The 27,421-nt window shown below is 46.4% G+C and overlaps 1 pseudogene; it reads right to left on the bottom strand.

The window, feature by feature from the left end:
- Positions 1 to 25,332, bottom strand: LOC126519898 (uncharacterized; annotated as a pseudogene).
- Positions 25,333 to 27,421: the final 2,089 nt, after the last annotated feature.

Here is a 27,421-nt window from a genome sequence, read left to right as displayed (position 1 = left end):
TTATTTCTGTAGTTTGGCAAAAATAGGTTTCTTCAGGTTTGTTAGCACTGCTAGCACGTGAAGAATCTCATCAGCATAGCCAGTCAGCTCGTGTGGTATCCTGCGTGTAATGATATCATAAATTTTGAGCCTCTGAATCACTCTTTCTACATGAATGCGCACGGAGGCGGTTTCATATGAGGCATCTACTTCAGACTCCGTGAATTGTGGGCTGGTAGCAAAAGGTGGCATCACCAACGTCGCATCCTGCGCGCCAGAACCTGTTTTTTATGCCTGGAAATCCTTTATCGGCTAAAACAACATCTCCTGGTTCAAGAAGGGACAAAAAACCTGATTCAACAGTTAGCGTGCCATCAATTGTTCTACCTCCAAACCCCTTTGAAAGAAAAGTGATAAGCCTATTCGGAGCTATTCCAACAAGGTACTTGATTGTGTGCCTTCCTTTGTAGTCCGAATACCACATGTTTTGTTTTTCAATTCCTGGAGGCACTTCAGTTTCAAGTTCGGTGCAATCTATGACAACTCTGCATTTCGGATAGTGCAGTTTGAAGCATGGAGGTAAAGTGGCCAGAACAGCTGCTTGTGATGGCCAGTATAGCCATTTCCTTGTAGCAGCATGGATGTTAACAAGTACACCCTTGAAGATACGAGACGCTGTTGTTTTGTGGATGCCAAAAAGGACACTGAGAAAAGAGAATGGCAGCCCATGGTTAAGTTTGATCAAAAATAACAGAATCTTGTGTTCAATAGACAGCTCATTCAAATTTTTAGAGCAGGTGGCAGTATGCTTAACAGCAGAGCAAATAAAGAAAAATCAATTGCTGTAGACGCATGAAAGGCGTTTTCATCATGCTGAAGAGATCTAAACCCTGCGAAAAAAGGCTCTTTGCACGCCAGCCCAGTGCTTTGGTCTGAAAAGCCCGGACTGCATGAGCTGCCCAAGCCTGTGCTGCACACTTCTTTGTGACTGATGTAGGATGACGCATTACCATCCCACAACTCTGATATAAATGTGAAGTTCATGCTGAAAGTAGCGCTGCCGCCTTCCGTCATTGTTGATGCCTGAAACAAGCATTTAAAACCAGCTTAGTAAATCAGTCACATTAAATTCAATGAAAGGCACAAATTATACGTTATAGACTTTAGCTCACATCAACACGATGTACGTCATCTGCAGACTGGTTGCAGGCGGACGCACTTAAGTTGTCACTGTAAGGCGGGCTGTGCGAAATCTATGGTTCGCGACTTGTGACACACCCTGTTTCTTGACTGTCACAACTGGGTATCTGTCGTGCCTCCTCCATCTTTTGCTCCTGGTGCTTTCTTTTTCTGGCAAAACAAGCGTTATAACACATCCAAACAATATTGGTTCACTGAAGCACCGCGACCACGCAACAAAATCTACTCAACGCAAAAAATTAATTGGCATTAGCCCTCTGAGGGTACATTTTTTTCGCCATATGCGATAATCGAGGGTCGATTTTTTTATTGCACATTTAAATTCTTCAGAGGGACCTATTTCGAAAAAAATTTGCCGTAATTTTTCTAGGGTGACCGTAAAGAGAGAAAAATGTGTTTCGCGTTGGCGTATTTGTACTGTTTATTCATGAAAAACAATAAAGAAAGCAAATAAAGTTATAAGAATTTAAAAAAGGCGCATTGTTATACACAATGTCCACACGAGAACATACACAAGAAGAATGCGCACACGAAAATTTTTCGCAAGTCTCAAATGTTCCTCTTGCACTAATATTTCTTTAACGTGTGGTAGTCCTTTAAGCATGGCTCCACACAGAGCGGTTTGTTGCACTCAGCGCACATGGGCCTTGTGTCCTCGCGATATTTTTGCTGCTGAGTGGTGTTGGCGCAGACATGGCACCTCCTCTGGGTACTGCTTCCCTGAGCAGCCATGGGAGGCAACTTCTGAATAAAGTGCCAAAAAACGAAACGCATGCATGGCGGCATCCTTCGTATGCGGACCCCTGTGAGCAACAAACGAGCGAGTAACAGGCGGTCACCTTTTGAGTGATAAGAACGAGATAGCCATCAGTTTTGCGAGCGAAAGAAGCCGAAACCGCGTGCGGAACCAAAATCAAACCAGCCGCCGCGCGCCCGAGAGGGCGCCAATGCGCGAGCGGTAGCAGACGCTCCGGAGCAAAAAAAAAAAAAGAAAAAGCTATACAACGAAAACCGAAAGAGAGAGACGCGAGAAAAAAATTCCATGTATTCCCATATAGTGGCAGCACATGCCAGGCAAAAAAAAAGCTAGGAAGTTAGCGCGTGTTTTAAACGTACAGACGGCGCCGTAAATAGATCACTTTCGGACCTGTTCGTAGCTCCGTATATTTACGACATCGACCCTCAAAGGGCTGGTCACACTACCTGAAGCTGAGGGAAAATTTAATATACACTCTACCTCGCGTAACGGTCACTTGACACAGGCCCAGTCGATGTCTTGTACGCAGCGGGAAATATTGAGGGGAAGTAAGTGGGGTGGCCTTCTTCGTTAGATTTCGTGCCACCGACGAAATGTTTGCTGCATATCCTGCTATGTGCTGCAGGTGTCCAGTTGCTGCCATCATCTCTGTAAAAGCAACCGATTCAGCGTTAACTAACTTGACATAACGCCAGAACATCAAACAGTTTACCTCTGCCGTCGGACGAGCGTGATCCAGCGTTGACGCCGTTATGCTTCATACGGTCGGCTCGGAAACCGGTAAAACTTTGTTCCTGGTGAGTTTCTGTACGTGCTGTTGCAGCCCACTACGCAACAATTCGTGTTGCCCTTCTGCATTCCTCAGAAAAGTTGCAGCTACGCGCGAAACACTTGCACAGACACACTTTCCGAGCGGAAGCGGGCCGGTCGTATCCTGCCAGATCCGCGCTCGCCGCCGCGAGGGGCGCTCTAGTAGGCGCGGGAACTACGTTCGCAACCTGCCTCTTTGAGCGATCGGAAAGCGCGTTTTCCCCTCTTGGCCGGCGGAGAAGGCAGACTTTTCATCCGGCTGCAGAGCCCTCCACATCTCAGTAAAGTGCCTGGTGGTGGTCTCGCGCGGACGCTGCCCCCTCGGTGACCGCATATTCGCCATCATCCTTTAAGAGGTTCAATACTTACAATCATTTGTCTCGCAAACCATATTCATTTCAAGGCAGTTTTCCACGTCTCAATAATTTCTCTCGTCGTATTCAAGTGCTGATTGCCGTATTATAGTTTGTTAACGAAGCTTTACCTCAAGTCTAAATATTTTAAGGCAGTTTGTCGTGCGCGTATCATGGCCATGTACGCTTATATCGCCTTCCGTTTCTCTACCATGGGTGCGCTTTACAACTATGGCGCTGCAATTTTGCTTTCCTTTCCTTCCTTCTTCTCCGCCCTTAAACTGGCTCTCTTAACTACTACACGCAGAGACAAATCAACCACGCGCGCATTAGATCCCATAGATGAGATGAATATTTACAATTAATATTAGGGTTATAATTATATTCGAGTGCTGATTGCTGTGCTATCGTTTGTTAACGAAGCTTTCCCTGAAGTCTAAATATTTTTTAAGGCAGTTTGTCGTGTGCGTATCATGGCCACGCACGCTTATATTGCCTTCCGTTTTTCTTCCACGGTTGCGCTTTAAAACCACGGCACTGCATTTTTGCTTCAGAGTCTTTTCTTTCCTTACTTCTTCTCCGCCCTTAACCTGGCTCTCTTAACTACTACACGCAGAGAGAAAGCAACAGCGCGCGTATTAGATCCCATAGATGAGATGAATATTTACAATTATTATTAGGGTTATATTTATATTCGAGTGCTGATTACTGTGCTATCATTTGTTAACGAAGCTTTCCCTCAAGTTCAAATATTTGAAGGCAGTTTGTCGTGTGCGTATCAATGCCACGCACGCTTATATCGCCTTCCGTTTCTCTACCACTGGTGCGCTTTAAAATCACGGCGCTGGAATTTTGCTTTCCTTTCCTTCCTTCTTCTCCGCCCTTAAACTGGCTCTCCTAACTACACTGTAAAAAATTTCCGTAATGTTACGGAGGATTTCTGTCATTATACGGAGAACTGCAGATAAATATACGGAAAGTACGTCATATTTCAAAAATACGGCAAAATTTGCCGTTAATATACGGAAAGTGCTCTCCGTATTCAGCTTTACGGACATTTTCACTGTAGTCACATAGCGGCTATACACTGTTTTGGACGAAACAGAGAGAATTCCGTATTTTTGTTATGTGAACATCCGTATATTGTGAGAAAATTTAAGCTATCTGAATGAGCGCTCGTACTCATAAAGTTTCAGCTAACAATATTTATTGAACACGCAAACTGTACGCATTATGAAGATGCGTACAAAATGTGAGAGCTAGCCTTCTACCAAAAGCTGCAATAACAGTTCGTATAAATATATATACGCATCTTCTATTCCAGTAGCAGTTTGCCGCGCATATGGGCTTTGTAACGCTGATCATATGCGCAAATATATGCATGTTCTCGCAATGTTCTCAAATTAAGTGCTTTGTAGTTACTAACACAGCATATATGTTTAAGTGAATGAAGAGCCGGGGACATACGTGCATACGTAAACAAGCTTGCGGCACTGAGGTGCTGGTGCACTGGGAATGAAATTGGTGCCCTATACGCCAAAAATTGTGCGCACTCTAAATCAGTACCGAAACGCAGGGTGTGGTATAATGACCGTAACTGCGTTTACATTTCGCAATAAATGGTCTCGAAGGGGACTGGCGGCCTATGCACTCTTAATCTGGTTCCATGTAAGTTCCAGTTAAAAGTGTGGTCCATATATATTTATCTGGATCCCTACTGTTAATAAATGGAACGAAACATATAAGTTGATCTTATGTGGAACGTTCGTTCTGTTTTCTTTATGTTTATCGTTTTTATGTGGAACTCCGTAAAGGGGAGGAGGAAATGTTGTATGATCCACTTATCGTTCCACTTAGGTTCCAGTAATATTTCTAGACAGTGCGTTTGTCTATTTTTTGCTTGCGTCTTGTTCCACATAACTCGTGCGCTGCAGTGAAGTGTGCAGTGTATCGTGCGTTAACTACATCATTGCACCACATACAAATTTGGCGCTCTTTGGGCGAAGACCTCCTTGACACATACGCACATGACATATGAAATTACAGAAACTTAGGCTGTATCTGTGAAGCTATCTTACAGCAGTTGACATTTATAAACTGCTAAGGAAGGATTATTAGTGCTGTCATTTTACATAAAACAAAATCCCTGTTGGACTACGCCATAAAAAGAATAAACGACGCAAGCAAAAGATATATCTTAGCGAAAAGCAGAACTTGCAGGAACTTCTTGTCAGGTTGTCTGCGGTGCTCAAACGGCCTTTGTGTACCTGGTCTTGCCGTCACTAATTTCAGACGCGCAGTACACCAAAGCGTTGGTGTCGTTGCTCTCTCTTGTGCGTGTCTCAGTTTGCGCTTACGTTTCAGTGACGGATGTTCAACAACTAGCTCGTCTCTCCATTTTACTTCAGTGTGTCTAAAATTAATAGCTTGAATTCTAGAAGGTCTGGCGTCTTTCGGTACCCACTCTGCTCTTTGGACGAAGCCGATAACTGCCTGGGCTCAAGAATTTCTGGTGGACAGCGCGCTTTTTTGGACACCTCGGTTACGGAACAAATGTTGAGGCTATCGCGTGTTGTGCATTTGACTAACAAGTAGCACCTTAGAAACAACGACTTCGGTTCAACGTTCAGCCATTTGCTCGCTGTGGTCTAGCACGATACAGAGTTTTCAACGCTTAAGCAATGTGTTAATATGACTACAGCCTTCAGTTATAATGAACCCTTGGGTCACGTTGCGGCATATTACGCATGCTTATAGGCATACAAGTGTGGTTGCATTTTTCTGCTCGTGGTGGCTCTTTTATTTCCACAAGGAAACAAAAATATAAGTTTGCAGGGAACAGTCGACTCTATACGATTCAGAAGTGGGGAACGAAATTAAACTTTGAGAACTTCAAATACTTCACAGTATCTGCAGTAAACTCTGTGCATTAATGCTGATATAATATTATTTTTCCAAATTATGCACTTCAACAAAGGAAAAATTCGCAGTGTAAACATCTATTTCTTCTTGGTAACTGTAGCTCGCTGAATGACACTTCCGTCTCCTGCTGCTCCCTTGTTTATTATTTTCCTGCAGAGCTGGCGTTTAGGAGGAAAAGAACTGTGCGGAAACGGGCCCCTCCATTACTTTCTAATAAATTGTACTACACTTTACCCTGGCTATATGCGAGTAATCTTGTCATGTGTATATCAAAGAGTGCCGCATTATATTTTTTTGGTAATGACCAGACTTGCTGTGGTCAAGGAAACGCAGCAAATGAAGGAGCGTAAATTTTGTGCTTATTGTTGTTAACAGCAACGCTGAAACGCTGTCTTCAAAAATTACGTACAGTTATTGCGCGCACTCACGGCCAGCAGCGCGAAACAACTTCAGTAGAAATTAAAGGGCTAAGCAGATATATATATATATAATTGCAATTACACGTATTAACCTATTGATCCCTAAACACTGCGCCCTGAGAGCGCGCGGCACGTTGTGTTGATTCCGTACAGAAAAATAAAAGCGCCGACGGCCGGTGAGTTTCCACGCGCTGTTCCGCGGGCTGGCCATGGGCCACATCACCCATATAATCGGTATACCTCCATGTGCGCATGCATGACGTCTGACGAGCTCTTCTCGCCCGATAGCCGGCGCCACCTCATCGCCGGCGCGGTTTGCGTTGTGACGCGCAGTACAGTGGGGCAGCAACTGCTACAGCACTAAAGTGCCAAAACGGGAATGCGCAAACACTTGTAACGATCGCAGCGCCCCATCTCTCAGCATTTCCTCCGCTAGTTGTAAATGTTCACTTCACCAACGCCACCAGTGGCAGGCGCAGTGCACAGGGGCGTGCCGCGCCTGATTTGAGCTACTAGAAATGGAGGTGGTGTGGTTTCGGCCAGTTTGGCAGAAACCATTACTTTGTGTGGACGTACGACTGCGACATTCTTCTGATCCTGTGGCTGTATCACGGTATTCGCTGCTCGACGAAGCGGAGTGGTGAAGTTGCCAGGAGGCGCAAAAAAAAAGGTCAGTGCTGCATATTTATGTGCTCGTTACGATTGTTGCTCAGTGAAACCAAGAATACCACTGTGCAGGGTAGGATACCGCTACGCTGCCCTATGTATTCAGTTGAATTCAGGCACGCCTGCTAAACTCGCTCTACGAAGACATTACTGCGTATATAGTCCGATAGCTTAATTTGAGTACCATTGCGGTGGATTTGTTTCCAGCGCTCGTAATAGAGCAATCCAGATGACGGAATGACGGCAGTTTTTCCGCCTAATTGCAGATCGCGAGACAAAGGGGCACATCGAATTATTATTCGTACTTCGTCGTTCATGCTGTCTTAAATTCTGCGCGGAAATTTTTATTAGTAGCGTGCAACTTCACTTTGTTTTGGCGTAACGTAATGGGTAAACGGCAATCCGCGTCAATTTGCGTGCTCGTGCGTCGGAATCCGCTCGACGTTCATGACTCCATCCACGTTGCTGGTTCGCGTGCTAGTGTCCCAGTTATCATTATGCCCCCTTACAGTATGTTGCTTAGTAGGATATTGACGGTCGCTTTAGCTGACAGCGGGTGTGAACATTCTCACCGTGCGACCGCGTGTTTGCCGCTCGCCATCTCGCTCTCACACGCTTAGCAACTTCCAAGCAAGTTTGTAGGAGCTTGCGTCCTTGGACTTCTTCGTATTTTTTAAAACTTGAGGGTTATTCCCGCTGTTGTTTTGTCGTTGGCGGCCGCACTGCCTAGGTTTGGCTGTGTACATTAGGTAGTTGTTTCATGTTTCTTCCAATGCCGTCGGCCTTTTCAGATGTTATGTTCACGCTACACTTAGCTTGCTCCCTGACGTAGAGAAATGTAAGAGACAGTGGTTGTCTTAGCAGTGACGTGAGGTCACGCTGCTGTCACTTTATAATATGATCATTTTGCGGCACCTTTTATTAGTAACAAAAATATTTCATTCGTCGAGGGAAGAAAGGGACGAACACATGCCTGGCCTGGTAATCAGGAATTGTGGCGCCACTTCTATGCCGTGGACGTCAGTTCTGGTAGCACGACAGAACAATTGCCTACAACGCGTACGTGCTGATTAAGTTGTTACGTCATGATGTGCCCAAAAAATTATGCCGTTTCTGCGCGTCTCAAACTTAATATACTGGAAGCATAGCTACGTTCTCTGTTCTAAAATAACCTGTGCAGAAACTGGATATGGCTGTGTCCACTTGGATAGATTCTGACAAATATTCTTGTTTTTGTATGCAAAATAAAAATGGAAACATTATTTCCAGTCTCTACACAAACCCTTCCCGTCATGGCTGTGGCATCCACTGTGGCCGAAGACATCGCGGGCGTACCGAGGGGTCGTTGTGAGAAGTGCGACTGCACGAGTTCCGGCTCACTGTGGAGCTTATGAGCCACGAACGAGTGCCGCTTGGGTGGTGCATATTATGAGGACATTCACCAGTCGCGCATGGATCATTTACAGGTGAGCCTAAAATATGTTCATATATTAGTATGTCTCTAAGTGTTTAGCAGTGAAACCTTACCAGGGCATCCGCAGCGGATGTTTTTTTTTTCGTAAGAAGGCTCCTCTCCTATTTTTTAGTTGGTTTGAACCACCTGTCCTGAATGAAGAGCAAGCCGTCTAAGCGATTTTGGTCTGTGGAGTCGCAATTGGGTCAGTTGAGTATTGCAAACGAAAAAAAAAGCCTTGAAACCACCGCCGATGGAAAGGAGCAACATATCTAGAACATCAGGAGAAAAGACGAGGAATGCGGGAGATGGAAATTCAAGACGTTTCGCTCATATCTAGAACATGTGGGATATCATTCCTTCACTTTCAGTCTTGCTCTTTTAGTTTTTCTGTGTGCTGAAGTACAATACAACCAGTACATATTTCTAAAATAAAATAGATTACCTAATTGTAACTACAATCATGTTTCTTGTTCTCGTGCACCATCAGTTACAGCGTCATATGCGTTGTACCGCGAGGAACACGAAGGTATGCTGTTTCTTATTAGCATGACTCTTTTGGGTCGTTTGTAGAAGGCTTTATGATTATTTGTTTACCACATTCTTCTACAAGATAGGCTCAGTACGGCCATACTAAAAATTTTTATAGCGTGCATGGAAGCTGATGCTGCAAAAGTGAAAAAGGTGGAGTCGTGCACACATCATATTTGATCCTCTGATCTCATTGTCCAAAAAATCCATCGGCATTATCCCAAAAAATTAAAACCCCTATAAGCGTTTCCAGCGAATGTCTTAGCGACTCGTTGCTGATCACAGAGCGCCTGAAGTTGAGGAGCACGCTACTATAATTACGGGAAAATTCAATGCTTTGTCGAGTGAATATTGATATTTGGCGTGTTATTGAAATGAAAAATACAGTAAACCTTTGTCACTGTGTACTTCTTAAGCCATTTCCAGGATGGAAAAGTTACAAAAGGTGGATGTGGGCAAGTTCGTGCATGATGCTTGTAGTTAACGACGCAAAAAAACGGGACTCAAAAGGGTCCACGTACAACAACATGGTGCCGAACATCCCTCTAGATTTTGGTAGCACGGCAGTTGGAAATTCTAAGACCCACGTGTTGTACGCTTTCCCTTTCATCCCCATTTTCTTGCGCCGTTGTTAACCACAAGATGGAAAAATAGCACTCTGGCACCCCTAAACAAGCACCCTTACCTCATTCTTCTTTAGGTGTTCTACAGTGTTATAATTGGTTATGCTTATTATTGCTTTGTGCACAGTCTTGCCTTCTTGTGACGCATGGTTTAGCGAAATTTCCTAGGTATATCATTTACTGCATTCTCAGCAGCCAGCTTACGAATCCTCCAGCCCTATTACGAAGCGAACTGACTACTGTAACCTGCTTTGAAATTTTTGTAAAAACTGAAAATATAAGTACTTGGAATTAGGTAAAACAAAAATTCTGTAAGGTTTTTCAATTAAAAATAAATTTTATACTTAATTTTATGATGTGCAGATGGCTAACCCATTGGGAATGAAGCAAGGGGCCTGTGCAAAACTGACGATCTTCTATATCATGTTTGCACATTTTCCACCTTCGAAGCGTTCACAAACGAACTCAATTTTCTTTCTTGGAGTAGGCCAGTGAAACGATCCTAAAACCACTGAGTCAAAGAGAATTGCTGCAGGACTTTCTTTTAACAATGAATGAACTTGCAGCTGAAGGTATTGCCTTCACAGCACAAGGAACAGAAACAAAACTCTATGAACAGGTTCATGCAATTCTTATGTTAAGCATCATAACAGCACTAGAACGCACATAATGGAGTAAAGAGGACATTTATTTGTAGTGGGAAGGTGCATGAAGTATGAAATGCGCATAGATTAGTATATTGTTTGACTGCTGACTAAAATCCCTCAAGGCTGGAAAAGCCAATTGATGTTCACGTCATTCAACTGGAAAAGCGTAAAGCTTTTTCCAGAAATGAAGCAGTGATTCAATTCACACTAAGCTATCGTCTATGCCGCATGCTCATATAATTTTTGTGCACACTGGCACCTTTTGCAGGGTTGAAAGAAGAATAACTTATTAGTTTTATAAAAACGGTATTATCCCGAACACCACAATTTAAAGTCATTGTGCAGTTAAAATTTGCTGCGTCTTTTTTCGTTAAAGGCACAAGAGCTTGGCAACAGGTCTCCACCAGGCCCACGCATTTTGAAAGAGAATGACAACTTCAAAATTGCCTGCAAGGAAAACATCCTGGCTTTACCACCTGCATCATCACATGAGAAGCAGTCAGCCTCCTGTTGACTGTATATTTTATTTTAATCTTGTCGTACCCATACGCTTTTTGGACAGATTTGGGACTTGTGCAGACAGTTGTTGTGAAGGGTGAGCCATTTGACAGTGGCTTGATGTCGTTTAAGGTAGTCTCTGTTGAAAAATCTGAATCAGTCAGACCTAATGTTCACGTGCTAAATGTTTGGTAGGTAGAAGCGACATGTAAGCTGCAAAACTGTGAAGTTGTGCCTTCTTTTACGATTTTTTATCACCAGGGCAAAGCGCCGGCTGTATGTTTCAAGGCTGGCTTGTTTCTTTTCTTTCTTTAAGATATTTCACTTGCATTTTTCAAGGCTGAGTTGTTTAGTTATTTAAAATTTTCTCTCTTGTTTTCCAGAATGTCTTACCATTGTATTTCGCTGTTGCCTTGTTGAATCTTTAAAATGTGTAACATGCTTCCAGCTATTTTGTGCATAAAATTTTATAAACATTTACACTAACTTTTATGGTAATATTTGGGATGAGTTATCCCAAACTACATAATGCTGGGGCAAGTAACCTGCCTCAAGTGGAAGGCTTCTTCAGGGTGCTTATGAAGTGTTTTGGTCACAATTAGCTTTGTATTATACGTACATCTGTGGTCAACCAACTGTATTGTTTCTAGTGTTCATATTTTTTGTGACATTTGGCACGTGTTTCTGACAAGTTTTTTTGTGTGCAAACATTCCATTGTTTATTTTGGCTTGCACTGTCTTTTCCCTTTAATAACTCATCCACTACATTCTTCATTGGTCTCGTGATATTTCAACTGTACAAGCCTATTGTTTTATGCCTTTTTCGTATAATTTTAGAGTACTGAATTCTTTTGGAACGGGGGCGCGTAAACTCGGTAAATGGCAGATGGGTACTTGCGCATTTGAGTTACGTCATTTCGTGTGATAAGCCAGAATATTTTATAGTCTCTGTTTAATGTTTCTTTGTTTCACAGCCGATGTGCAAGTTTATTTGCATGTGGTGCACTTGTGTGTTGGGCCATTTTTATGGCCCATTTTTTTAATATAGGGCCATACGTGTTAATGCCACTTAGTGCCTAGTCTCCTTTCCTTTTTGGTATTTGTTTTTTGTTGACTAGCCATTTTCTATGAAATTAGAGATGAACATAAGTGTATGCAATTCTGCCACTCAATAAAGTTTACACATTTTGAAAAGCAGTGTAATAATTTCTTTCATAGGTGTTTTAATTTAGATACCTTGTTTTTTTTACATGCAGCTATAGGCCAGAGCAGGATCCGGCAGGTGAAGCCAAAGTTTCGACTGTGCCATTCCAGGTACCTCAAACCTACTTTTATATAGAACTGTGCTCTAATAGGCAACTGTTGGGAACTGCCAGGGTCAACACTGCTGCTAAAATTTCTACTTTCCCATTGTTGGTATCGCCGCAGGCCACATGCCAAGGCTGTGCTGTCAAAATAATGTCGGTGGATGCATCAGCCTGCTTGGCATATGACCTCAGTTTGTACTAACAAAGGAAAGCAGAAATATTGCAGAAGTGGGAACCCATAGACAGTTTCCTGTCTATTAGAACACCGTTTTATATAAAAGCAGGTCTGAAAATACCTGGAATGGTGCACCGGATAGCCATGGTTATTTTATGTGGATCAACGTTCCAGTAACTGAAAGAACCCTTTTATTTGAACAGGGTTCCATATACTCTTTATGTGGAATGATGATCCACATAATTAATAAGTAAAAATAAGTGGTGCACTGTTCCATCTACTTTTTAAAGTATGTGGAACGTGGTTCCAAATATATAAACGGAACTTTTTTGCAAAAAAGTTCCAGCTACTAAGTGGATCTTATGTGGATCCAGATTAAGTGTGCAGATCCAAGTACAACGGTCGGAGGAAATTTTCGAATGCGGCAAGCAATTAACCCAAGTGTCAAAGGGCACTGCTGAACTGCAATGTACACTGTAAACAGAAGTAAGCCGAAAAGGGCATTACAAGGGTTGCGACCTCCCTTGAGACTACGCGCCTGAAAAGCGTGCTCCCTTGCAGTGGGAAAAAAAAATTTTCAGCGTCCTCCACTTTGCTCCATCGCAAAATGGGGATGAAAGAAGGAGGGAGATCCTCAATATTACATCGTTTTAGGAGGGGTTTACAAGGAAGAATGCTCCCTTTCACGGAAACGGAGTTTTATTTCATATGCCCGGCTTTATATTTTCTTTATTTTTTTAGCATTATATGCTTTACATACTAACGAGCATGCACCTGTTCGAGAAGTAAACGAGCAATGAGATGCATATTGCGCGAGTGCTTTTTCTTTATCTTGCAAGATTACACATTTCCAAGGGTCTAGTAAAGTTCTTCAAAGCGATACAATGAACGATTCGTTCGTCTCGTCGACCACAATGTCTTGTCGCGTTGCTAGAACGCCCGCGACATCTGACTTTGGAGGCGGGACCTTGGTGGACTTCGACGGCTTCGACTGCAATCTCCTCGCTTCTGTTCGTTTGCCCAACGACTGAAAGTGAAACTGAAGGCAAAGCCCGCAAAGCGCCACTGTCGTGGGCGCTGGTGACGGCACTCGTTTTGCTCTTCGTAGTTCCACCATTTCACGTATCGTTTCACGCGTGTATCTGTATGTGTGGTTGCGAGTTGTCTGAGAATGTTTCGTATACTGTGGCGTCTTTATACCATACAAAAGAACTACAATCGCGTTTTCGTGATTTGTGCACTACAATACATCTTTGGTGGTTCTCCGCGCGACCGTGCGCGGGACATTCCCCGATGCGCTACGATATGCAAGCGGCATGTGAAGGCTCGCCCTGTCTTGTCAAAGTCGGAGCCTACGGCGTCGACTTCTTTGGAAACAGCGTCTTTCGGATTATCACTTGTTCAACTTGCCTTTTGTTTTACGCGGATTTTTCAGCTGCGGTGGTGAGTATTTGCGTACGGTGCGGACCCAATGCGCTATGTGTGCGATGCCTAAATTTTTCCCATCGGTCCGCTGCTGTCTCAGACGGATTCCTTGAAAAGGAGCTAGAGCCGCACAGATCTCTCTCAAGTGCAAGTGCAAGTGTTGGATTTGGTCCATCAGGTGTGTCTAATCATTTCGCCCTATGTGTCGATATAGGTTGCGTCGCTAAGCGACGCCCCGCAGAATTGTCACATCAACATAAGTTCAAAGGCGGCAAATTACGGTTATGTAGCTTGACCATATTATCTCTTTGTTTAATGGGGCCACTCAATGTGTGCACACAGTTGTGTCCATTTTATCAATTTTGTGAAATTAATGGAAAGTGAGACGACCACCTAATCGTAGCAATTGCTACAAAGGAAAGCCATACGGGTTTCCTTTGTAGCAATAGTGCGAGAGACCTATACTGTTACGTCCATTTTGTGAAATAATCTTTAAACTTCAAATTTCATGTATTTTCATTGGGAAATCTGCGCAAGTTACAAGTTGTCTATGTATTCAGTAGGTTCAACATTCTAAATCGCGTTATATTGTGTAACAATGTGCCAGTTTGAGGCAGTTAGAATGTCCAATTTTTCTTCTGTTTGCAAACACTGTGTGAATTTTCATAGTTGTGTGTATTCCGCGAGTTTCGCCAGTGCTGAAAATGACAAATGGAATAAATATAAAAAGGCCTGTATATTTGTCTGCTTGTGCACTTGTGTCTTGGACAATTCCTCAAAACAAGCATGTTTCGGATAAACGAATCCTTGCGAAACGTGTTGCACATATTGCTGTATTTGTCTTTGAAGATTTATTAGGAAAAGCAGCTTTCATAGATTCAGTAATTCATTCATTGTGACCGCTTCAAGTGACTCTGAACTTGACCATCAATTTCATAGTGGCTGCTTCAGACAACCCTAGTATTGAGTGCTTACTTCTAAGTTTCAGATATGTTTGCACCATACAAGTCTACATGCCTAAACATTAAACCACCAGAGCCCACGCTGTTCAGACAGCAATCTGGGCATCATGAAAAAATGCAATAAGAACGGCAGCAAGAACAAGTACTCACAAGTAAATCTTTATTGTCAGAGGGATACAAGAATTATACATCCATCCAGGATATGCACAGAAACCACATCATAGTCACAACAGGCGAAGCCTAGCCATATGTCACAGCCCTTTAATAAAAAATGACATTTACCTCCAGTGTATGCTTAATGAAGTCTTGCCAATTAGGCCATTTTACTAGCACTACTGCCCAGTGTTCTCGAATGCTGGCTCACATTTGCAGGCAGCAATAGGCATAGCAACCTCCATTATCTGTGCATCACTCATCACTCAATTCTAGGCAATTAGTTTGAGAGAGGCATTTCCGACCACACCAGACTGTACCAGCATTGCCTTGCAGCATGCTCATCAGTGTTGCCAGGGGGGCACACTGGGAACGTAACTCCTCGCCCCCAAACTGTACGTTGCTTTGTACCTGGCATAAAACGACGTGCAGACAACACTCAACTGCCACCCACACACCCTTCCCAACTTCAAAGGTCAAAGGCACGTCACGCACACACATAAGCAGACCAAAGAATCCTTGGCTATCGCACTGGGGCTTGTTACATGAGGTAGAAGTACAGATTCTTGGTCTCGATAGTCATGTCCGAACAGGATCAAAGTGGCTAAGCAAAATGAAGATCCCAAAGTCGAACCTACACCTGATACGAAGGATTGTTCCTAATTGTGGAGTAGCATGTACTGAGGTAGCCGGTAGCATTGTTGGGTCTGTACTCTACACTCTAATCTTGGTAACCTATAAGTATACCTATAAACATGAGTAACGAATAAAATAACGGTTACTTCGCCCGTCCTTTTGATGTTTTCATTATATTGCTCATGCTAAGGGTTACAATGACGAAACTGAGTGAGACTGTTTTGTCGTTCCTCTAATCAACTCATGTGTTACTTGGGATAGCTTATCTACTTCTTTCCTGATGTCCAATTCCTAATTTACCTGCTGCTCCTGTAAACAGCCTAGTTACTGTTTGAGTGTTTACCACCATTTTATCAGCATCTTCCTGTTATAAAGCTGCAAATCTTTTTGTGAGCTCCATCCAGAATTCATCTGCTTTTACAATTACTGCGCCTAAGTGGACCTCATTATTGATGACTCATTTTAGCCCTCTTTTCAATGGCACAGCAGTCTTACACCTCATTAACATATGACCACGGCCGGTTACCCTGCTGAAAACTTATAGGCCCTGCACTATGCTCGGGTCTGCAAAGAGCACGAAATCTAATTGAAATTTTCATTTAGTATAACGCATTTTTCAGGATAACTTACCTCTATAGCGTTTATTCCAGAAAGCTTTCCCAAATCTCCAATCCCAAATTCGCTACCTCTACTTAAAATCTATCATCATCTCCCGTCTACTTTTCCTAGAATTGAGGACAGAATTACGAACTGCTTATTCCCCGTAGAGCCTGTTTCTTTTTTACATTTCACATTTGCAGTCAAGTCGGCTGTGACTTCATTTTGCACCTTTCGCGTTGCTTATTAAAGTTGTTTATCAAACTGTTCTATTTATGCACTGGACTGGATGGTTCACTGAATTTACTGGACTATTCACTGGACTGGAGTTTACAGTGTAAGCGCCTACTATGTTAAATCTGTATCTATTATTTCACATTGTTATGATGAATGCTTCCCTCTATATATTGCTCTAACAGCATCAAGGTTGCCCGCTTTGATTTTAATAACTTGAAATCCTACCCGGTAACCTTTCTTTTTACTGCGTTACTAATTGACTGTGGGGAGAGCAACAACAGAGAAAACTTAAACAACCAAAACATCAAATGTTAGGGAGTGTAGCATGATTTAAACTGCACAACGTACACAATCCCTCCTTGCTGTTTTCACAGTCGGGTCGGCCAGCTTCCGTGATGATGAACCATAATGTTCAAGTGACTAACTCCCGAAAGAATGATGTTGCTAGCTGAAAACCTATTGTTACATCTCAAATCGGCTTTGTGCATTCTTTAGGTGGTTCCCACGAGGCGGATCTTACATCAGAGTTAGTGCAAACGGCGACAGAGTCCGATAACTACCGCTGCCCTCCGTGAACGCGGTAACGACTGCGAAGGCCAGTCTCCTGACCCTGAGACACTGTCTGCTACTGATAGCACACTAATTTATGCGAGGGGCAAACGTCGATGCCTTCCGAGGGAACTGCGTCGACTTCAGGTTTCCAAATTGTCACGTGGTTCCCTAGAGTGGAGGAGCGATTTTGGAACAAAGGAGGAGGGGTGCGACGGAAGGCCGCAATGTCATGGGTAGGATATTGCGAATGATTCCACAATAAGGATTGGCCGATACTCATTCATCAATTTCCTTCGTCTTGTCACCTTGGAAAGACGGGCACCTTTGGTGGAGTGGTGCTTTTTTTAGCGGGAACCTTTGGTGCAATGAGTGTGGCCTGACGTGTGCTGACATATGAGTGCACAGAAATGTAGTGAGCTCAGACATTTAAAGTGATCCTACGTGGAGTGGGCTGCTACATCTGAAGACATTGAAATGACCCAAAGGAAAAGTTTTTTTTTCCTTTCGCTGCTACTCTTGCACCTTCTCATCGCTGTGCCTGGACGATTCCTGGCCTAAAGGCTACGCCGAGTAGCCATACTGTTTATCTCGTATATTTGTTTGCAGCAGACTTCTAAACAAATGCTCATCAGCAAATCTAAACCCAATTGTTCATGACGGAGGCTGTAACATGGCGCGTTAACGTATTCCTATCTCTTTGTATCAAGTCCGTCAAACTGACGTACCCTGTCTATGCGTTGTACATAAAGCTCTCAACTTGGGCAAGAAGATTGGCGTTGTCACACGGGAGCGTTACTTCGAGACTAAGCCTTACTTCACAACCGTAAACGATGTAAAATAGCCTGAAGCGTGCTCTTTCATGCGTAGCAGGTTTCCGTGAGTTACGTAGATAAGTATATCGTGCTAGCACTTGTGCTGCACGTCTACGTGCGCAGGCAGCATGCCAGTCATCGTATTTGAGAGCGCAGCTCCAAGTAGCCTGTTCCTGCAACGAGCGTCAGCGACATACCCTAGCGAACGAGCCCAGGAAAATATCGAAGCGCGAACGCGAAGCGGGAGATTAAAAACGCGAGCCGCAAACGGTGGAGCCGCAAACGGTGGAGAAAGGCCGGGTGGCAGGGCAGCCCGGTCGTTCGATGTGTCTCAGCCAGGCCGTTCATTTTGTGACTATCTTCTGCTCATGTCATCTCGCTCACGCTTGTTTGGTTTGGTTGGTTTGCTCTCATTCGCGTTTGTTTCAAGTGTTATGGTTTGCGATTGTTCTTTTACATTTATGAACCTGGCGGCTGCTCTCTACAGTACCTCCACGTCACTCGCGCTTCCTCTCGCAATCTCACGATAAACGAGTATGTCGCGCCACACTTCGCTCCGTTTCCAACGTGCTTCACGAGACAGATTTTCCCTGCCACCCAATATATCGCAAAAATGAAATCACACAAAAAGCTATGCACTACTTTCATATTAGGGAATGTTCTAGTCATCGGGGAATTTTCGAGCGCGGCTGTCTATGGCTAGGCTCCGGCAAAAATTGCGTGCGTCTACCGAGCCTTGTAGATCGACAGTTTTCCCCTCACGCGGGCCAATCCCAAAGAGTAGTGCAATACCGGGCCGACCCATGGAGGTAAAGCTGCCTTTAAACACTTCCCATACGTGTGCCAATCCAGAAGCTAGTAAAACACTGGGGCGAACATGTGGCGGATGAGCAGTTCGCCAATAAATGGCCCACAAACACAGCTTCTATGTCGTCCTTCTTCACAGACCAAAAAGGCACTGAATATTTTTGAGTATTTCGGTGAAGCTGTTTTTGTTCAGGTGATGGGCAGTTTTCTATTGATGGGTCGTGCAGCTGAGTGTGAAGACGTTGTCAATGAACTGTGCGGTAAACGCCTTGCTCGTTTTGAGATGAGATGGGGTGAAAGAACAAGATGTATTACAATGTTCGCCTTAGAAAAACGGGGCCTCCTCTTGTGATATACCCCGAGGCAGTGCCTTTACCTGACAACAAAACTTCAACGTGTATATGGTGACGATTGACAACGTCTTTCCAAACAAGTCAACAAAAATGGTCCCAACTGGTCCATGCCGACTTTGTTAAAACGTATGCATGAGGTGTCCATTGTGTTCTGTATTTCCTTACAATTCACGGCAGGTGTCTTCCGATGACGGGATTCATGGCCAGCTTAGACGTACCACGTAACACAGAAAGCAAATTTCGGCCTTTAGTGCGGTTTGTGCACTGTAGCAACAGTGCACCTGATGAAGACTCGTCATGCCGGGCGAACTAGAGAGAAAGAGATGAAGAGGAAAGGCAGGGAAGTTAACGATATATCAGTCTCCGGTTTGCTGCCCTACACTGGGGATGGGAGATAGGGGTTAGAACGATGACAGGGAGGAAAATGCAAAAAAAAACTACGCACACATGGAGACACACATACACCAAGGGCGTTCCAGTTAAAGACGTTCGCAAAGGGCGGTAGATCGCAGAAAGCGCATTAGCGCTTGCACGGCCTTCTTCTGTGACGTCAGGTCCCTTCGGTGGTGTAGAATTCTTTTTTCCTATAGCGGTTGGTCGTACAGTTGGTCAAGTACGTGGCGAAGGCATTCCCTCTGTTGACTGTACTGCTGGCAACCGCTCAAAATATGGTCAATTGATTCGTCATGGCCGCAGTGGTCACATCTTGCGGTATCGGTCATCCACATGCGGAATGCCGATGCTTTGGTGAAGGCAACGCCCAACCACAGTCGATACAAGAGTGTGGCGTCTCCACGGCGAAGCTGTGATGGCGCGCAGAGACTTAATGCTTGATCAAGGGAGTACAGTCGAGTATTTCCTAAATGTGGCTCATTCCATTGCGACGTGGCGCACTGCCGAGCAAACAGGCGTAGCTTCCGTGCTGCGTCAGTTCTATGAAGTGGAATTGGTAGATGGCTCCTCAATATGGGCTGAGTGGGCAGCTTGATTGGCCCGTTCATTGCCGATAATCCCGTAGTGTCTTGGAAGCCAAGGGAAAGTTATTTCATGGCCTGCATCACTTATATGGTATAACGTCTCTGTAATGTGAAATATTAGCGGCCCATGTGGTACGCGTCATAACGGTGACAGTAGATACTGCAGTGCCACCTTTGAATCGCAGAATACGGTGCACTTCTGTGGCTATTCATTGCCAATGTAATGAAGGGCAGTAAAAAGCGCTGCGAGCTCTACTGCCGTCGACGTTGTCGCGTGAGACGTCTTAAATTTGATTGTTTTGGCTATCGCTGGAATCATGGTTGCCGCCGCGGAGCTCCAGGTGAATTATTTTCCTTACACGCGGCCAGAGAGAGAGCGATCATCTTCATGACATGAAACGCATAAAAGATGCAAGACTAACTGTCTTTTTAGTGAAAACCGAATGTACCAGTTAGGGGAGTTAGGAGAGGGTGGCGCAAGACCGGGCTAGAGCAACCGCCACAGGAGGAGAAGCATGCTAAACCAGCGCCTCGCTTCCCCGGCTTGCGCGCGTTCTATAACGTGACGAATACATAATTGGGGCAGCCATCCATGCACTATACATCTCGGCTCACCCTCGAACACTTCATTTACCGCACACAGCCAACGGCGCAGGATAGGATCTTAATCACACTTGCCTTTATACGTAAGCTCACGGCAATACCGACAGATATAATGTGACGGTTGTGTTCATATTGTTGCTATCACAAAATTTGAAATATATAGAATATTTCACTAAGGACCAACCACGCTGCTTCTTTTTGTCATGATAGAGCGGGGAATGATATTTCTAGAAAATTCTTTGCTAGAGAGAGAGAGAGAGAGAGAAACATTTATTCGAACCATCGAGGTGGTTGCTCTTGAGGTCGAGTGGGTGGTGTCCTCATTCCAGGACTCCACTGGCCATGGCTGCTCGACGTACTTGCTGGACGAGAGCTTCTTGTCCCGCCAGGGTATCGCCGATCAGCTGTACCTCCTATCGCTCAAATGACGTGCTAGGCGTCTTTAAGTGTTGAGGTTTGCCCCCGCACCCCCACGAGATGTGGAAGAGTGTAGGGCGTCTGTCGCCGCACCAGGGGCAGATGCCGCGACATGTATGTGGGAAGATTTTACTGTATTTCTGTAGGTTAGGAAATGTGTTTGTCTGAATAAGTCGGAGAGCTACGGGTCTTCAGTGCTGAGCTTTCTGTGAGGCGGAGGATAAATCCTGCGGTTGAGTCACTGCATCTCGAGTCGGTTGCAGTAATTGGACGGCAGGGGCATGAAGGTAAAGGGTGGGGATTGATGAGACGATTCGTCTTGCCCCGCTCGATTGATTAGCGCTCGAGCTAGAGCGTTTGCCCTTTCGTTTCCCTCCAGACCCGCTTGGCCCGGCATCCACGTGATTTGATGGTATTCTTGCAGCCTCGGGCCTTGAATCTGAGTCGCCAGCAGCGGTGTTCGTCCGTTGGTAAAGTTACGGCAGGCCTGTTGCGAGTCGGTAACGACATGGACTTCCCTGCCTACCCTGTCTTCTTGCTTTATTACCCGCGCCGCGGCTATGGTCTCAGCCGCAGCTGGGGTCTCTGCCCTTACGGAGGCCGCGAGGGTCAAGGAGTTGTCTTTCCCGTTCACGGCGGCTACCCCGAAGAGGCCCCCTACAGGGTACGACGCCACGTCCACGTACGTTACGTACTGGTCACCCTTGAATTGTCGGCGCTGTCTGTCGACGCGAGCCTTGCGTCGTCCTTCATGGAGTTCATGGCTCATGTGCTTCGGTATCGGGTTTGCCTTGATCTTGCCTCAGGCAGGAGTGATCGTTGCCCATCGAGGGCACGGAGCTCCGTTGCCGTTCCGGTCCGGTGGAGGATGGCTCTGCCCGCCGCCGTTTTCTGTAATATGGTCTTTTGCAAAGCCATAACCACGTCCGACAGCTCAGCGAATGTGTTGTGTATCCCGAGGGCCGCTAACGTCTCGTTTGAGGTGGTGACAGAGAGACCCAGGGCCGTTTTGTGCGCGCCCCTGATGATGACATCGACGTGTTCTTGGTCGCGTTTGTTTAGCGAGTGATAGTGATACGGCATGCTATGCGTTATTCTGCTGATCACGAGAGCATGGACGAGGCGAAGCGTGTCCTCTTCTCGCTTGCCTTCTCGCTTGCCTCTTCTCGCCTTGCGGCTTCTTGTAATTCGATATATAATCCGCGAGATCTGGTTGGTGGCAGACCTTGGGGTTTGGATGGTGTGGGAGGCTTTCAGGTTGCTCTGGATCCAAAATCCCAGAATCCTAGTCTTATTGCCTTCCATGATCTTTTGGCCCTCAAGATAGAGGTCGATAGGGCCGGGGGACTTGTAGATTCCTCCTCCGTGCACCCGGATCACCTCGGACTTTTCGGGCGGACAACGCATCCCACTCGCTACCGCAAATCTCTCCGCGGCCATCGCGGCCTCTTGAAGGGTCGCCTCTTTTCGCGCTAGGGAGCCCTTGGTGGCCCAGAGCGTGATGTCGTCGGCGTACAGGGCGTAACCTAGGTCGGGGATCTTCTGCAGCTCTTTGGTCAGCGCTAGCATCGCGACGTTGAATAGAATCGGGGAGATTATCGCCCCTTGCCGTGTTCCCCTGTTCAGCACGTCGATCGTATCCGATCGAGTCTGGCCTATTCCGATGGTTGCCGTCCGGCCCGTCAAGAACGATTTAACGTAATTGAAGATGGGCTCCCCACAGCTGATGTCGTTCAGTCCCTTGAGAATGACCTCGTGAGAAATATTATCGAAGGCCCCTTTTAGGTCGAGTGCGAGCAAGAGATGTTCTCCTCCCTTCGGGATGCCCTTGAGAACTTCTTCCCTTAGGATTAGGAACGCATATTGCGCAGAAAGTCCCGGCCTGAAGCCAAGCATGACGTGCGGGAAGAGGTCACCGTCCTCTATGTAATGTTGGAGGCGGGTTTTGATCACCCTCTCGTACAGCTTGCCGAGGCACGAAGTCAGCGAGATGGGACGCAGGGCGTCGATCGCGGGCTTCTTGCCGGGTTTGGGAATGGTCACGATTTCCGCGTGTTTCCACTCGTTCGGTACGTGGCCCTTGCTCCAGAGTTCCTCTTTTAGGTATTCGGTGAAGTCCTGGATGTGCATCGGGCTCAAGTTTCTATTCATGGCATTGGTGATTTTGTCAACTCCGGGAGCAGTGTTGCGCTGTGAGGCTCGTGCCGCGGCATACACCTCTTCCTCCGTGATGGGAACGTCCAGTTCTGGTCTTGGTTCTCCTTCATATTTTAGGAGGCAGGGTTGTATAGGGTCGCTACCAAATTATCTGGTATTTAAGGTTTCAATCAGATCCTGGTCGTTTCCGGGGAACTTGTGAGCGATTTCTAGGAGTGTCCGACTGGTTGTCGATTTCGCTTTGTCGGGCTCGATCAGGCAACGTAGGATGACCCACGTCTGCACCGTACTCAGGGTACCCTTGAGCGAGGTGCAAAACTGTACCCAATTTTGCTGCGTCAGCTCGTTTGCGCAATTTCTGACTTCGTCTTTTATTTTCTCGATTCGTAGACGTAGCTTCCGGTTTAACCGCTGTCGCTTCCACCGTTTCAGGAGGCCCTCACCGGCTTCCCACAGGTGTAAGAGCCGGCGGTCGACTTCGGGCGTCTCGACCGTGGGTTGGATGGTTTTAGTGGTTTGGATGTAGGCGTCCCGGAGGTGCTGCATCCATTCCGCTAGGTCCGTTATACCGTTTTCGGGCGGGCGGTACTGCCTGAATGCCTCCCACTCCGTAAGCCTAATTTCGCCAGTTGTTCTCTTGAGTTTCGGCGGGGATACCGAGATGCTGAGTATGTAGTGATCGCTGCCCAATGTTTTGCCCAGGTGCGCCCATGAGTATTCCCTTACGTTTTTGACAAATGACAGGTCCGGAAACGTCTCTCGACTTACACTATTGCCTACACGGGTTGGTTGGAGGAGGTTGGTTATCAATTCGAGGCCCATTTGGTCAACAGCATCGAGGAGCAACCTCCCCTTTTGCGTGTCTTGTTGGTAGCCCCAAGTCGTGTGCCTAGCGTTCATGTCTCCCACCACTACCAGCTGGTTGCCGCCAGCGGCTCTCACGCTCTCGTAAATGATGTTGGGGAAGTCGTCTTTCTGAGCCCTCGGTAGACTGTACAAATTCTGGATGAAAGTGCTACGTCTACCCCTCTTCTGCGGCAAAAATTCCACTAACACATGATTAATGTCATGATGTTGATAATGTTGCCCCACGGCCGTCACCGTTCTGTGAACTAAAACCGCGACCTTCGGTGATCCCACGTGTTTAATTACGTAGTAACCCCGCAGCCTGATCGGCTGGTTCCCGACCTCTTGAAGGCAGATGACGTCGGGGGGGGGGGGGGGGGGTGTATAGGTGGTTTTGGAAGTAAAGTTGGAGTGAACTTGCCTTCTTGCTGAAAGAGCGACAATTCCACTGCCAGATCACGAGGTGTTCGGGCGCACTGCATGTGGTGTTAGCCATTGCTGACGTTCATGGCACCGCCGTGGCAGTTGTCGGCGTCCCTGATGTCACCCGTGTTGTTTATGCGCCTGTACGCCTTGATGAGTGGGTTGCTGCTCTCGTCGTCGACCCGCTTGCGAGCCGAACTCAACCTTGCGTATTCTTCTTTCAAGGTCTTCATGGCTTAGTGTGTTCTCCTTGACTTTATTGTTTAATTCGCCCATCTGGTAAAGCACCTGTTCTAACGTCGCATAAATACCTTCGAGGGTGACTACACCTGACTGGCCTGCCGCTGCCGAGGCCACACGGGGTAGCGATGAGGGCGTTGTAGTTCTTGAGGGGGAGGAATGGAGATGGCGGACTGGTGACCTATCGTGCCGCTTTGCGGCCCTGCCTGTGTGTTGTTGCTTGTCTTGCTTAGCAACGCCTCTAAGCGTTGCATGCGTTGGTTTAGGTCATTAACCTGAGCCTTGAGTTTTTTTATTTTCTTCCCTGATGCGCGTACATTCTGGGGAGCATTTACAATTTTCACTGGTATTTTGAGCGGAGGAGGTACTAGACTGATTCCGGCTCACCTTGTTGTTGTTGGCTTGGTTCTTCTTGCCCGATTGGTTCTTTTGCTTTGACGTGGATGTCGAGGTAGAAGGCTGCCACTGCCCCTGCTTCTCTCCTAGGTTTGGCCACTCCGAGCGGAATCGGGACGTGCACCCGGAGTGGGACCGGGATCGGGACCGGGACCGGGACCTTGACCTGGACTGGGCCCGGGACCTTGAGCGGCTTGCCGAGGATTCCGAGCTGAACCACCGCAGGCGGCTTCGTCTTGGCCTTCCTCCATCAATGTCGTCGTCTTCCTTCCTCCTTCCGGGCGGAGGATGCTTTTTGGTGGTAGTGCTGTTTTTTAGCTTTTGCTTGCACTCGCGAGACCCCGTGGCGTGGGCTTCGCCACAGACGGCGCACTTGAGTGAGCACTCGTGGTCGTCCATCGGGTCGTGCGTCCCGCAAGCGAGACAGATCTTGATGTTCGGGGTAGGACAAACGTCCGATCGGTGTCCCATGCGCTGGCACACACAGGAGATTTGTATTGTGGGCTTGTAGGGTATCCCCTGGGCATCCCCTCCGTAGTAGTATACCTATCGTGGAACTACGTGAGAGCTGAACGTGATCACGGCCGTCTTGGTCTTTGCCAACATGCGGGCCTGCACGATTTCCACGCCTTGGGTCCTCACTCTTAGGTGAGTCATAAGCTACTCGGGCGGGGTATCCGGGTCGATTCCATGAATGACGCCCCGGGCCACTCCGTCCGGTGCCGCAACGTAAGAGTTGACTTCGTAAAGCACAATCCGCCCAGCACAATCCGCGTGATCTTGCGTGCCATATCAGCGACCTCCGGATCTGGGGTGCTAACAATAAAAATGTTGGAACCGGGTCTCAAGCGCACGATGAAATGCGAATCGTCAACTTTCAATCCGCAGGTGGCCGAGACGGCTTTCAATATTTGGTGGTTGCTGAAACTCTTCACCTGAAAGCCTTTCTTGGGTCGAATGATGATTTTGAAGTCGCTACGTGGCAGTGGGGGCAGTCGTCCCTCTTCTTAAAAGAAGGCTTCTTTGATGCCCCAGCGCCTGCAGCTGCGTAGGATACTGATGATAACGCGGTGGCGGAGGAGGGCGATAGCGGAGAGACCACCCTGCCTGCCACGCACACTTGCTCGCCTCTGGCCAGCTTCTTCGTTCTTCGCTTGAGGTGTAAAGACCAATTGTAATACGGACATTCCGATGGCGTCCCTTGCGAAAGGTCCTCTTCCATAATGGCAGGGCCGTCATGGCGATCTTCCGAGATGTCTTGGAAGTCCATGGCTGTAGTTTCTTGCGACGAAGGCCCGGCGGCAGCTCGAACAATAGAACCGGGGGCGGGTGGGGCTGTAGCAACAACTTGCTAAATCTCAACCAAATGACTATATGCTCACATTTGGTGACAGTGGCACACAGAAGCAGGGACTTGTGGAGGAATTAACAGAGTTCTGGCAACTTCAGGTGCACAAGATTATTCAGTAATATGGGAGGCTTTAGAGTTCTACCTTACACCAGAGCAAACTGCAATCGACCGAAATCAAGGGCAGCCGCACCGTTATAGCTACGCAAATTAAGGACAATTACGCAGCGTATTCACAGTTCGAGCCCGCTCTGACAGCCCACCGTTAGATATTTCAAAGGCAGCCACACTCGGACGAGCTAATTTTGCTTCTGCGAAGTGAATGCAGCGGGTATTTCAAGACGCATGTTAAATTCGTGGCAGTTTCATTCGTGAACATTACTTACGTGGCGCAAAATAATTAGTGAGAAAAACAGTGTTTATTTCAATGCGAGGAAAGAAAACCGAAACTAGGGCAAATGTTTTGTGGTCTTGTGCGCGTAGAAAATGATCCAAAGCCGAAGCCGTCAAGAGCATGGCGCCATTTTGCAGCTGAGTTTCATCATGCGGGAGTACGTTGTCGTTGAGTGGATCTGAAAGTGCTGCGTTAGGGGCGACTGCAACCAGGCGTTACGGCGGGAACTTTTGTCCGTGATGTGTGATTGTGACGAAGGGGACCACCGCTAGCAGGAGCGTGTCACCGATTTCGTTTTTGCCGACATCGAGGAAGTGCAGCTCGCCGGATGGTCACAAGCACCCGAAGTGTTGCAGTTTGCACAGCGTCTTTCATTGTGATAAGAGATATCGAAGCACACACAGACGAGCAGATGCAAACGAAAGACTACCAGCGGGGAGTGACCTGTGCCATATTCCTCTTAACGTCTCAGGTAAGCATATAAGCTTTTGTTCCGAGTTTACAAACGGCTTTTACACTCTATGCACGGTAACGTTTAGGTTTTCCTTTAGTCGCAACTAACTTATAACATAAAGGTTACGATGTTATGAAACCAGCTTAATATTTGTGTTTTTGTTAATTTCAGTCGCGGCTAGAGGTTACATGCGTCGAAGTATATCGCTCTAATTCTCCAATACGCTCTAATTCCTCCAATAACACTGCTAGACTCACCTCACTAGATAACGTTCTAACCTTAAACGTTGCCA

This window comes from Dermacentor andersoni, unplaced genomic scaffold, assembly GCF_023375885.2.
Source record: "Dermacentor andersoni unplaced genomic scaffold, qqDerAnde1_hic_scaffold ctg00000039.1, whole genome shotgun sequence".
NCBI lineage: Eukaryota > Metazoa > Arthropoda > Arachnida > Ixodida > Ixodidae > Dermacentor > Dermacentor andersoni.
The sequence above is the reverse complement of the archived record's forward strand: the minus strand, read 5'-3'. Positions and strand labels throughout refer to the sequence as shown.